General features: G+C 40.6%; 1 protein-coding gene across 1 annotated transcript in view; it reads right to left on the bottom strand.

Moving 5' to 3' along the window:
• The window catches only part of RNF150 (ring finger protein 150), a 245,253-nt gene that overhangs the window by 97,922 nt on the left and 132,736 nt on the right, over positions 1-14,595 (bottom strand). The gene's annotated exons all lie outside the window — the stretch shown is intronic.

The following is a 14,595-nucleotide window of genomic DNA, read 5'->3' as shown; positions in this document are numbered from 1 at the left end:
TCGACGATTCTACACCCCCGACCGAGCAGCCAGCTTTAATTCTCAGATCTAATAGCCAGAAATGGAGTTGTGTTTTCTCTTTCTTCAGCTGCTTTGGGATGCTGCGGTCTTGTATATGAGCAAAGAACTTAAAGTCACGATTTGGGTACCTGTGAGGTGATGATCCTGCTACTTTCTAGCTCTTCAAAGTGTGACTGACCCTGGTCTAGTAAAGATGGACCCTTCCCAACCAGCCTAGTTTACAGTTGTTGCATTTCCCAGATCCCTCCGCAGTGGGGAAAAGACACTTTGTGCCCCATGGCAAAGGATAAGATGCCTAATTTTATGCTGTCTGTCTATGAGCTCTTTTTGGGGGGGGCCACACCGGAGGTATGCAGAAGTTCAGGAATCCAAGGATCTAACTCGCACTATAGCAGTGACCACCAGGAAACTCTTGAGAGCTCTTTCTTTTCCCCTTACAGATGCTAAGAATATTCAATTACAGATTTCTACTAATCATTCCCAAGGCAGTTTTTTTCCTCTAATGAGTATGCAAAGCAATCCCAAGGTCTATTATAACATAGCTGATTTACTGCATTAGTTTCAGGTGTACAGCTTAGTGACTTAACATTTTTATAGATTATAGTCCTTGATGAATTATTACAAGATAATGGTTACAATTCCCTGTGCTATACAATATACCCTTGTTGCTTATCTATTTTATACATAGCAGTTTGTATCCCTTAATCCCATGTTCCCTAATTCGTCCCTCCTCCTCTTCCATCTTCCCTTTGGCGACCACAAGTTTGTTTTTTTTCTTTTTCTTTTTTTTTTTGTCTTTTTGCTATTTCTTTGGACCGCTCCCGCGGCATATGGAGGTTCCCAGGCTAGGGGTTGAATCGGAGCTGTAGCCACCGGCCTACGCCAGAGCCACAGCAACGCGGGATCCGAGCCGTGTCTGCAACCTACACCACAGCTCACGGCAACGCCGGATCGTCAACCCACTGAGCAAGGGCAGGGATCGAACCCGCAACCTCATGGTTCCTAGTCGGATTCGTTAACCACTGCGCCACGGCGGGAACTCCAAGTTTGTTTTCTATATCTGTGAATCTGTTTCTGCCAAAGAGGTTTTCTTAACGAGCTCTAATACGACTTGTCAACATAAAATAATGGTTTCAGAATTATCTTCTGCTTGTTTTACCTAATTCAGTGTAAACAGCATGTATATCCTCATGCCAAGCAAAGGGAGGATGGAGCCTGTATGGATTATTTCAGGATGTTTTCTTCTTGTTTGTTTTTAATGGCTGTACCTGCGGCATACAGAAGTTGCCAGGCTAAGGGTTGAATCGGAGCTGTAGTTGCTGGCCTACACCACAGCCACAGCAACGCCAGATCTGAGCATCTGTGGCCTATGCCACAGCTTGTGGCAACACTGGATCCTTAATTCACTGAGGGAGGCCAGGGATTGAACCCATATCCTCACGGATAATATGGTGGGTTCTTAATCTGTGAAGCCACAACGGGAACTCCATCCAGGATGGTTTTACCTCTGCTCAAACATTCTCACAACAAAGCCCCTATTACTGGAGGGTTTGAAGCAAAAGCGGCATCTTTCTTGGGTCTGAATTATCGGGGTCATTGTTCCTGGTCTTTATGACACTGTCAGGCACAACCTCTTGATGAGGAGTTCAGGGGCCTCTACAAGGGGTCTTTAGCAAGGACACGCTATCAGCTCCAAATGAGCCAACTGGACATGCCATTGTGCCTGAAGCACAGATTAGAATATCAATCACCAGGATAGTTGCCAATTCAAATCCATGTGCCAAATGGTCTTCATGGGCCCCACTTCCACATGGAAATATCCTATCACTTGGAGTCACACCAATTAAAGTGCAAATCTGCAATCAGGGTGTTGTAGATTCAGGACAAAATTAAACATTGCTTTAGCTGCTTAAAGCCTGCCTTGTTCACGTGCTGAGGTCAGTCAGCGAGACGGAACTACCTGATTATATTTGTTCAGGGTGTTGCAAGTCTCTTGGGAGCTACTTAGGCCTCTCGCTTGACCTTGATCTCTATGCAGGTTTTCCATTCTAAATTCTTTGACTGTATTTCATTGAGGCTGAATGAATACTTTAAAAGCTAACTAGGTACAAAAGGGTGTGTGTATGCGACATCAATTTTAAGATTTTTTTTTTTAAACTTTTATACCCTTTCCACTGACTCAACAGTAAAATCACAAAACTACACAGTGTTTAGATTTGGCTGATATTTCTGGGAATTACTGAGACTGATGGCTTAGATTTCAACTCTGCAGAATTTACTGACAATTCCGATGCTCCTTCTCTTCTCATGTTTACTTTGGCTAATGGCTGCATGTGGTCTGAGGTTTTTGGAGGGATTAAGGGGGCTGGCAGGTTTTGTCTCTACAGAAATACTATCTTCTTTGTATGCAGGACTAATCTGGCCTGGGGAGGCTCATTCCAGTGTTGTAGCCACTTTATAGCTATTTCAGTTATGGTAGAATCATAAATTTTCATTTAATTTATTCTTTTGTTCATATATTTTTAAAACATGTCAATTCAAGAAGGTTCCAGAATGAAGGTTTTTTCCTTTCTTTCTTTTTTTTTTTTGGAGGATGAGCTTTCGGGGTTATTTATGAGACTTTGTATGATCAGACTTGGACAAGTTTCAAATGAGACAGTTTGGGGGTGGGGGATGGAAATGCTATAAAATCATGTTGTGATGATCATTGTACAACTATAAATGTAATAAAATTCATTGAGTAATTAAAACAATTTTTTAAAATTAAATTTTAAAAAAGACTTGGACAAGTTTCACATTTTTTAGGAGTCAAACTTTATCAATATATTCCTTTACAGATTCTAGTTTCCATACTCTGCTTAGGAAGGTCTTCTCCACCAAAGGTGACAGAAATACTCATCTAAAATGGCTTTTCAAAACCATAAGTGTAGTTTTGCTTTTTACATTTAAATCTTGAACAACCTGAAGGTGATTCAATGACAACACAAGACTTATTAATGTGATGGGCAGAGAGGAGACAGACAGGATACAATTTAATTTTCCCCTAAACTTTCAGGCATACTGGGGGTCTCCTTTTGGGTTTTGTTTTATTGTAAGGCTGACCTCTGTTTTGCTGACCCAATATCAGGCCCTTTTAGTTGTGTAGCTCTTAACATATTATTTGGCAGCCTAACTCTTTCTTCACTAATTTCCCCTCTACAATTTCCTAATATCTACTTGTATTAAGAAACCATAGAGCTAACAGTGAGGAATGGAGCTCCTGAACCAGACAGTTGTTTTCAAACCTTAGCTCAGCATTTTAAAAATAGGCAACTAAATTTTGGATATCCATAAAGTTTTAAATTACCCATCACTCATTTTCAAGGACACGAGAAAACATTTTCTCTTCCTGTAGGGTAAAGTATAATTAGCTATTTTAAAGCATTTATTTTAAACTTCGGTGTTTGGTACACAACCTATATTGTTCACTCCACTGCTGTGCCTTCATGATAGATCACATCCCTTGAGAAGACAGTGAAAATGGAAAAGGGGTGTCTCCATCTGGACCTCAACCTTATTCATCTTCAATATTCATAATGAATTTCTAGACTTCATGATGGTGAGCAAAAAAATAAGAAAAAAAATAGAGGGGGTTCTGGGGTATTTTTCCATGTACTTTAAGCTTTGTATTTTGCGTGGTAAAAAGAGATACTGAGGATATTCATTTATCTCAACAGTCATTAAGAGTTTAGGTATACAGGGTATCCAAAAATGGTACAAAGTGGATTTGGATGAATTACCTGCTCGGTCTGATCAATGCACAAACAAAATCTAGGGCAAAAGCCTGCTATGGGGTCAGATCTGTTCCAATGAGACACATGCCCCAATGTGGGTTATCAGCCAGTTCCCTGACCTTTGCTTCATCGTGGAATGTGCAGCTAGTGTCAGGGAGAAGCCAGCAGGTTCTCCCCCAAGTAGACTGTAGGGTAGTTGCTTCTGAGGGTGTGCATGAGGGAGAGAAGGGGGAGAAGGTGGGGGGGGGGAGGGGGAGGGAAGCGAGTGCTGAAAGCCCAGCTGAGTGATCTGCTCAGAGTCAAGTGCTGCTGTAAGTATCTAATCGATGACACACAGGAGGCTCTGAGACTTGGGAAAGAGAAGTCAACAAATAGCATATTTTGTATGGGTAAAATCTACCAAGAGGCCCTGCTTTTGGGGCATTTCTATGTTTGAAGCCTAGGCCCTGTAACAGAGAGCGCCTCTTTTTGCAAAATGATTTCAGCCTACCATCTATTTTCCTCCTGAAGCCACTTTCTACTTCTGAGCGATCGCTGCTATGTAATTACTGTGTATGCTGGAAAAGCTCTTCAGCCTTGGAGAGAACGTGTGACCAGGACACATATGAGCTGGCCACGAGAAAAACGGCAAGCTCATCCTGTAGTTTTAGGGCTTCCTTTTCCCAGGAGAGGGTTCAATTGCCATCATCTAATTTGGTACATGCAGATAAGTAAGGAATCAAAATTGAAAGTTCAGAAAGCCAAAGAATGTTGAATAACCAGAAAATCCGTTACTAAAGAATTCAAAATCAGGAGTTCCTGTTGTGGCGCAGTGGTTAACGAATCCGACTAGGAACCATGAGGTTGCGGGTTCAGTCCCTGCCCTTGCTCAGTGGGTTAACGATCCGGCATTGCTGTGAGCTGTGGTGTAGGTTGCAGATGCGGCTCGGATCCCGCGTTGCTGTGGCTCTGGCGTAGGCTGGCGGCTACAGCTCCGATTAGACCTCTAGCCTGGGAACCTCCATATGCCGCAGGAGCGGTCCAAAGAAATAGCAAAAAGACAAAAAAAAAAAAAAAAGAATTCAAAATCAGGTTGTTCAAACACAGCAGGGCTAGATCTTTTACAAAGCAGCAGCCGCATTTCTCCTTGTGCATCTTATAGAATAATAACATCCTCCTAAGTTTATATGAGAAAAAAATCTATTTTGAATCCTCTCTCTCCCGTAATCCTTACTTTAGTTTCATGGAAGGTCCTTTAGAATCTAATCAATACTAAGAGAAACTTGCAATTTCCATTTGCAGACATTTTCTATGTATACATTTCATATCGCTTTTTTTTTTTTTTTTACAGTCAGGGTCCGATTATCATCTCTTCTTAAGCGAGATAATGTATGTGAGATGATTTACAAAATCTTCAAAGTACCATGGAAATGTAAAGTATTACCACTTTCTGCATTAATTTAAAAATTATTTTTTAACAAGCACAGATGCAAAAATAAAACACAAATAGATTCCAACAATACAGTAAAAAATCTTCAGGACCCAGGGGTTTTATCCTAGGAAGGGGAAGGTGATTTAACCTTAGAAAATGTGTTCATGCTTTTCAGTACATGAATGAATTAAAGGAATAAAGCGTCTGATTATCTTGTATAGTTAGCTGTCTTCCAGCACCTGCTCTCTGCACGTCTATGGTACTAGTATCTGAAATGGGCATAGGCTGCTGAGTGGAAACCCTTAATGGTCACTGGCCTCCCTTGCAGCTAGGTGTGCCTGTGTGATGAATATCTGGCCTTGGAGATGTGAGTGGAGATGATGTTTGCTACTCCAGGGGCTTATCCATAAAAGGGCTGAGGATGTGCACCCCAAACCCTATCTCCTATTTTTTCTGTCTTCACATGGAGATGAAGAGCAGTCAGCTCCTTAGAGAAGGAGGCCATGTGTTGAGAATGCCTCATTCTTATTAAGAGAAATACATGGGAATATACTTAACATATGGACAGTTACTTAATATCATATAAAGTATCTTTTAGAAATAGTACAGTAAATGGAAGAAACATTAGACGTTTCCAATTCAAATCATGCATAGGACAGTGATGAGCCAATATTTAAAGTAGAAGCAATATCTGGCACAAAGAAGACATAGGAATTTAAATGGTAAGTCTTGGAAAGGATGGGTGCGAACTGTCATTATTTGAGGGATCACATGACCACCTAAAAAAGCCAAGATAATTTAGTTGTTAAAATTAGAAGAGTGCTCAGTAAAATATATGAATCAAGATCAACTTACAAAATTAGGAGGTTCCTATACACCAATAATGACTGAAGAGAGTATGTAATGGAAAAAATGATCTATACATATAGCAGCAGAAGCCATGAAATATCTAAGGAGAAACCTATTTAATATACACTAGCCCTATATGAAAAAAACTATGCAATAAAATTTCTCTGTAAGACACTGAAAATTTTTGAAGTAGATTTCATTTTAACCAAAGGGTTATTCAGTACTGTGTACTTAGTTTCCAAACAGATATGCTTTTTAAAGTTATCCATTTGTAATCATTATTATTTTGTTATTGATGCATTATAGGAACATGGGTTCTTGATATTAATCCTTAATTATCTATTTTTTCCGGTGGGGGTAAATGCTCCATTTGTATTCAAAAGCATTCTTTGCTGGAGTTCCTGCTGCGGCACAGTGGGTTAAGAATCCCACTGCAGCAGCTCAGGTCACTGGGGAGATGCCGGTTCAATCCCCAGCCTGGCCCAGTGGGTTAAAGGATCCAGCACTGCTGGTGGTGTAGGTCACAGCTGTGGCTCAGATTCAGTCCCTGGCCTGGGAACTTCCATGTGCTATGAGTGCAGCCATTAAAAAAAACAAACAAAAGAACACATTATTTGTTATGTACCCATATCTCATTTATTAAGGTTTTAATTTTTTTAGAATTTCCCTATCTCTGCTTATCTGTGTCCTCCTGATCGCCTGCCTGAATGAAAGGGGTGTGTCAAAATCTCTCACAACTGTTACTCTATTTTCTCTCTGAAGTTCTGTCAGTTGCTGCTACATTTTGAGTTTGTATAGTTAACTGCATGTGTGTTCATGACAATTATATCTGCTTACACTACTACTGGTTTGAAGAGATCTCATGCTATCATGCTTCTTACTCTTTAGAAGTGATCTGTTCTTCCTCTGTGTAACCTTCTGGAATTACAGTTGAAAACAGTCTTCAATATTTTTAAACGTCCTTATAATATATGAGTATTCATCAGTTAGTCTGGTAGTATATGAACACTTTCAATCTGAGCCTTTTCATTCTTTCTTTAATTCTAAACCATTTGCCTTCATTTTTTATTGAAATAGTTCCTCCTACATATTTTTCTCTCCTATGATTCCTATTATCCTGTTGGTGGCGCTTATTCTTCTATTACCATATATATTTTCTTAATACTTTCTTCTCATTTAAAAAAAATTCTATTTTGAAATAATTGTAAACTAATAAGTGGCAAAGTAGTATGCAGAGGTCGCACGCACCCATCTCCCTCCAGTGGTGGCCTCTTACTAAAGTGCATTACCAAATTAAGCGACTGGCACACCATACACCTAACTAGATTGTAGAACTTGCTCGGACTTCACTAGTTTGGGCATGTATAGGTTTTTAAAATGTCGTTGTGTAAAATTCTATGACATTTTATCACACAGAGAGTCACATAACTACTACCACCACTAAAACACTGCAATATTCCATCACCACAAAGGAATTCCTTCCCTGACTCTTGCCCTCCTTCTCTAAGCCCTGATGTACACTTATCTCCATCTCTATAATTTTGCCATTTTTGAATGTTATACAGATGGAATCATACAGTGGGTTACCCTTTGAGATTGGCTTTTTTTTCACTCAGTATAATGCCCTTTACATCTAACTAGCCTGTGAGGGTGCATGTACCAGTAATTCATTCCCTCGCATTCTTGTGTAATATTCTATGGTATGAAATATGGTACCAAAGTTTAACTCTTCACCCACTGATGGGCATACATAATATTTCCAGTTTGGGGCTATTAAGAACAGCCCCAGTTTGGGGGCTGCTATGAACATTAATGTGTAAGTTTTTGTATGAATACAAGTTTTCTCTTCCTTGGGGTGAATTCCAAGAAGTGCATTTGGAAGGTTGTATGAGAGCTGCATGTTTGTTTTTGAAAGAAATTACCAAACTGTTTTCCAGAGTGGCTGTGTCATTTTACATTCCTATCAGCAATGTATGAGTGATCCAGCTTCTCAGCTTCCTCGCCAGCATTTGGAACAATCACTGTTTGTTATTTTAGCCATCATAGTAGATATATAGTGCTATTTCATTGTGTCTTTTATAATTTCTCTTTGTCGATTCTGGCTGATTTGTGGAAGAGCTTCTCTAGCTGATCTTCCAGCTCATGAATTTGTCTTTAGTTATCCATTCTTATTCCATGTATTATGTTCTTTAATACTTAAACTATTGTAGTTTTCATACTAAATGTTTCCCATTGGTTCCTTCCCCTTTTCTTTTCTTTTTTTTAAAACAACTTCTAGCTCCCGCTGCGTAGACTCTCCCCTCATATTTGTGGTCCATCTTCTCAATTATTCTCTCTCAGCTGGTATCTATTCATTTTGCACTTTATTTGTAATGGTGATTCTCCCCTGTTGTCTCATTACTGCTGCCCATGAGTGTGTGTTTTCCTGGTGGAATTGGCTGCTTTGCCTGGTTACGTGTTCTAGGGCATACCCAAGGCAGGGGCCCTAGTTATTTTCTTCCAGATGATTAAAGAGCAATATGAATAAGCTCAGATGGCCCCAAGCACCACAGAAGAGCCAAGGACTCCACCTATTCAGGCAGGCTCTACAATATCACAGGTGCCTGACCTCCTCTCAGATGGCCCCATCCCCCACCGGGAGGCCCTATTTGGGCCTCCTAAGTCCTGAGTTATCCTCCAGATCCTTACAGTTGGACCTGCTCTGTCCATCATTAAGTCCAGCCCAATTTCCTACCCATGTCCTGCTCCTCAAACCCTTCCTCTCTGACTCTTTGAAATTTAAGTCTCTGGTTATCAAATCCCCCCGTGTTTTCCATTTCTCCTTGGAATGATGTCCTCACTCCCTCGATCCTTCGCCTTCTTGCTCTGATTAAGCTGGCTGCCCTACGAGGATGTTACTTTCTCTACATGATGATGAAGGGGCAAGTATTTTTTAAAAAAAGCATTCATTTTTATTAAACACATATCTCAGGGGCAGAAGATAGTCTGGTGTCCAAGCTCCATCTTGCTACGTCCCAACATTTATGTCTAGCCCCAACCCATCCTCCTTCAAAAACCACTTATCTTTTGAGATTCTCCACCTGGATTTCTAATCCTCTCTCCCCTCTCCTTGCCTCACCTCCCATCTCCTTGCCTCACCTGTCAACCCTGCCTCACCTGTCAACCTTCTGGTCATCTCTTTTCTTATCCCTTGAGCTCTCCAAGCTCCTAATAGTCACCCTCCTTAGTCTTCACAAGGACAACCCAACCAACACTCTGGCCAGCCTCTTGGTTGTCTGCTCCCCTCTTTTCCAAGGACCTCCTTTTTTTCCAGTGCTTCTCAGACATACATCTCCACTGTCTTACCCTGGCCCTTGTCATACCTAGAAACGGTACTGTCTCTGAAATCCCGATTTCAAAGATGTCATTTTCCTGATGCTACTTTCTCTTCTTCGAGCTCTTCTTTGCTCAGGAACCTCCCCAACCATATGCTCCACCCACCCACAGAACCTACTTTCTGACTATCCAGCAACCTCGCCCCCAGTAGTTTCACTTCGGATGTCACCCAGCCTAGAATGCATGGCCCAGAGTTATAAGAACGCCTCTGAAAATACTCTTTGCTCCCTTACTCTTCTGTTTCTCCATAGAATGTGCCCTGCAAAATTCCTTCTTTTTTTCCTATGTCTCCACTAAGAGAAAAATCTCACAAGTCATCTGTTTTCACTTTAAATTTAGGATCCCTTTCCTCGAATGAATGCCTCCCCTTCCTCATTCCCTTCCTTAACCCTTGATGTCCACTTAGCTGTTCTCCACCTCTGTAATTTTGTCATTTCCGTAACGGCATATAAATGGAATCATACAGTGTGTATGTAACCCTTTGAGATTTGTGTCTTGGCTTTTTTTTTTCACTCACATAATGTACAACACCCATCCCACTCTATTCCCAACCCGCTTTCTCTTTGTCCAAATGATGACCTCATATCTTTATATTTCTCCTCAAACCTCCTCTGCATCCTTTCCCACCCACATTCTCCATTAGACATCTTACTGCAGGAGTCACGGAGGAAAAATACCCATCAGAGGAAAATATCCTGTCCTACTCTTATTTTTTATTTGTTTATTTATTTTTGGTCCTTTTGCCTTTTCTAGGGCTGCTCCCATGGCATATGGAGATTCCCAGGCTAGGGGTCTAATCAGAGCTGTAGCTGCTGGCCTTCGCCAGAGCCACAGCAAAGAGGGATCCGAGCCGTGTCTGCAACCCACACCACAGCTGACAGCAGCGCCGGATCCTTAACCCACTGAGCAAGGCCGGGGATCAAACCCACAACCTCATGGTTCCTAGTTGGATTCGTTAACCACTGCACCACGATGGGAACTCCTCCTGTCCTACTGTTAAATAAGGCAATTCATGGCGAAGAACTTAGCACAGGGTCCGCCATAGAAAAACCACAATACAGATATTAAGTTTCATTATTGTTTGACCACTGCTAAATATATCTTGAAATCCACCCACATATCTTTCCTGAAACCCATGTGGGATTCAGGAAGTGTTAGTGGTAGGAAAGATGTTGTTTGGGACACAGTCCTGGTCAGAACAACAAAAATAATTTTCAAGGGATAAAAACAAATTCAGAGTAGGACAATTTTAGGAGTGTAGAAATTTCTCATTTGAGGACCAATCTGATAGCCTACAGTGCAAACCAATGGACATGATTTCTCCAGAGACCTCTAAGTGTGAAATATTAAAGGTTCATCTGCACTGTTTGGTAAAAACTGGTCATCTGTGCTCCCCCAATGTGGGGCTGACAACTTGAAATATGGCACATGCTGAGTATTACTAAAGTATGCTTTATTTATTTATTTAAATAAAGGCAAAATCATATATTTTTTCTTTTTTGGCTGCCCCATGGCATATGGAGTTCCTGGGCCAGGGATCAGATCCAGGTAGCAGTTGCGACCTATGCTGCAGCCGTGGCAATGCCAGATTCTGTGCCAGGCCAGGGACTGAACTTGCAACCTGGTGCTACACTGATCGCATTGCACCAGAGCAGAAACTCCAGGCAAAATCATAATTTATTAATATATGTCAGCCAGATGGACCAGGTACTTTTTAAAAAAAATTGAATGAAAGCTTCTTTAAATTCTACAGTGCTTTTACAATTTTCAAAAGTTTCACATACATGATTTCATATAACCCCATAATAACCCTTTATCTCCCGAGTCCTATATTGCCCCTTCCCCCTTGTTCTCCCCATGGATAACCACTGGTCTATCAGTCTGCTTTATTTTGTTTCATTTTAAAGTTAGTTTAATCATGCTCCAGATCCCTTAAGTGGAGATTTGCTGTCACACCTGAGAGGAAAACGGTCAATAACAAGTAACTTTTATGAAGTCAAAAAATCTTTAAAGGGCATTCCCACTGTGGCTCAGTGGTAATGAACCCGACTAGTATCCACAAGGATGAAGGTTTGATCCCTAGCCCCGCTCGGTGGTTAAAGATCCAGCAGTGCTGTGAGCTGTGGTGTAGGTTGCAGATGAGGCTCAGATCTGGTGTTGCTGTAGCTGTGGTATAGACCAGCAGCTACAGCTCTGATTCCACCCCTAGACTGGGAACTTCCATATGCCTTGGGTGCAGGGCTCCCAGGTCTGGGACTGAACCCACGCCACTGCAGTGACTCAAGCTGCTGCACTGACGATGCTCCTTAATCCATTGTGTCATGAGGAAACTCCATGTTGCTCTCTTAGGATAGTAAAAAATAAAAATTACATAAATTTTAGTTTGAAACAGTCACATAATCAATGCAAACATGGATTTGTGGGTTTTTTTGCTTTGAACTACTGGGGAAAAAATCACATCAATTACTTCCCACTATACTATTTTTAACAATGCCCAGCAAGAACTTATAATTATAATTAAAAAAATCAACTGGTACAGCCACTATGGAGAACAGTTTGGAGATACCTTAGAAATCTGCACATAGAACTTCCATATGACCCCGCAATCCCACTCTTGGGCATCTATCCGGACAAAACTCTACTTAAAAGAGACACATGCACCCACATGTTCATTGCAGCACTATTCACAATAGCCAAGATATGGAAACAACCCAAATGTCCATCGACAGATGATTGGATTCGGAAGATGTGGTATATATACACAATGGAATACTACTCAGCCATAAAAAAGAATGACATAATGCCATTTGCAGCAACATGGATGGAACTAGAGAATCTCATACTGAGTGAAATGAGCCAGAAAGACAAAGACAAATACCATATGATATCACTTATAACTGGAATCTAATATCCAGCACAAATGAACATCTCCTTAGAAAAGAAAATCATGGACTTGGAGAAGGGACTTGTGGTTGCCTGATGGGAGGGGGAGGGAGTGGGAGGGATTGGGAGCTTGGGCTCATCAGACACAACTTAGAATAGATTTACAAGGAGATCCTGCTGAATAGCATTGAGAACTTTGTCTAGATACTCATGTTGCAACAGAAGAAAGGCTGGGGGAAAAATGTAATTGTAATGTATACATGTAAGGATAACCTGAACCCCTTGCTGTACAGTGGGAAAATAAAAAAAAAATTTAAAAAAAAGGTAAAAAAAATCATAATATCTTGGATCTAATGAACTTCTAAGGATTTATTTTCTGTACCATGGATGGCATGGAACAGGAAAATATATGAATCCCATTTTTTTTTCATATATTTTTATTTGTCTGGTAGAAACGACCTGGGATTTTCAATTCATTGCATAATTATTAAATGCCTTATTACTTGAAAAGACTCATCCCTAGTTTCTTTTTAGTATTCTCCAAAGTTGTCTTCATGAGGCTTTGAAAACTAGAAGTGAGAGTTCTATTAAAAGTTCAGATTGGAAAATCCCTTTGTTAAGAGCAATTCAAGTTTACTTAACTTTAGTTTCTAGGAGCCAGGAGTTTCCACATTGCTTTTCTGATGCTAAGATGACATGGACAATGAATTCAAAATGATATTCAGGTCAGTTAAAAGAACGATTTCTTAACATATTGAAAAAGAAAAATATTGACTCTCAAATATAATGTATGTTCCCATGAGTAAAACACTTTGTATCACTGCAAATCTTACAAGTTATTTTTCGTTATTTTTTTATTTTAATGATTTCTATTTTTTTTCCATTATAGCTGGTTTACAGAGTTCTGTCAATTTTCTACTGTACTGTAAGATGACCCAGTCACACATACATTCCTTCTTCTCAGTTACCATGCTCCATCGTAAGTGACCAGATATAGTTCCCAGTGCTATACAGGCAAAGCTTGTAATTTAAACTGGTGGTTCTCAGATGGACCAACTCTTTCCGATCTTCCCTCTCAGATCTCCTTCCATATTTCTACATATGTTTACACTGAATTTCTTGAATTATCACTTTTGGACATTGTCTACTGGCATCCTGCCATGGCAGATGACTTAACTCACACACGCCCGACCACCCTGTATCCCCACCTAAGCCCTCATTGGATGAATCAACAGTATTCAATGCAAATACTGTTGATGGGGGAGCCAGGTAGTATATGACAGCTATAATCTTTTCTTCATTTTTCCTGAGGTTAACGGTTGCATCATTCTTCCATTTGCCTGGTTTCCCATAGGTCCACTGTTACCCCAACCCCAATGCTACTATCTCTGTCACATGCTTAGCAATAACATTTTCTATAATCCTCAAACACATTGGTTCCACTTGTCTTTTAGACTGGAACACTTCCCTCTGTGAACCTGCTCCAACATGGCCTGAAGGCTTGGAAGCTTGATAGGCAGCAATTATCTGGGGCTTATCTTACATGGGAATCTAATAATGGGAAACTTTTACTTGATTTTTTACATTATAGTCTGCTGTCCCTTATTTGTCTTAGGCAGACGTATATTAAATAAGAGCAAAACAGTAGTACCACCAACACAAACAATCCAACACGCCATACACTGAAATCACCAATTGGTTGTTTTTATGAAGATGTACAATGGAAAAGAGAGCCTTTATTTTCAGCATTCTGGTTGTCCTTCCAACAAATGCTACTACAAGCCATAGAGGTTTAACCTCATTGCTGCCCGGCTCTGGTTATTTCCAAAGTGGTCCAAAGGTCTGGAGTGTAGGGATGCTTGTGTCAGTGATGTTTCCAGGGTTACTCTGGGTGTATTTAACTCCTAACTTTCTAGCTGGTCACTGATGCAAAATGGGATCAAGTGGCTTTTACACCAAGGTAGGGTAGATTCAGTTAGAATTTCAAGACAGGACTTTATCATAGTGGTGGTAGAGGAGTCTTGCTTGTCCAATTTCATCCAAGGAAAGTACCAATTTTAAACGGGCCATGGAGGCGATTCCTGATGTGGACAGAGAACTACAGAACTCTACTTCAGGGAGCCACCCAGAGACCCCCTGCCAAGTCCAATCTCTGTATTTTTCAAAGAGAAAACTGAGGCCTAGAAGCTTCCACCCAAGACAAAAAGGGAGCTTCTAAGTGGTCTTTAAAACCATTCAGAAAGATGAAAAGTAACTGATTGCTAACAGGTAAATTATGATCTT

Source organism: Phacochoerus africanus, chromosome 10 (genome assembly GCF_016906955.1).
Source record: "Phacochoerus africanus isolate WHEZ1 chromosome 10, ROS_Pafr_v1, whole genome shotgun sequence".
Taxonomy (NCBI): domain Eukaryota; kingdom Metazoa; phylum Chordata; class Mammalia; order Artiodactyla; family Suidae; genus Phacochoerus; species Phacochoerus africanus.
The sequence above is the reverse complement of the archived record's forward strand: the minus strand, read 5'-3'. Positions and strand labels throughout refer to the sequence as shown.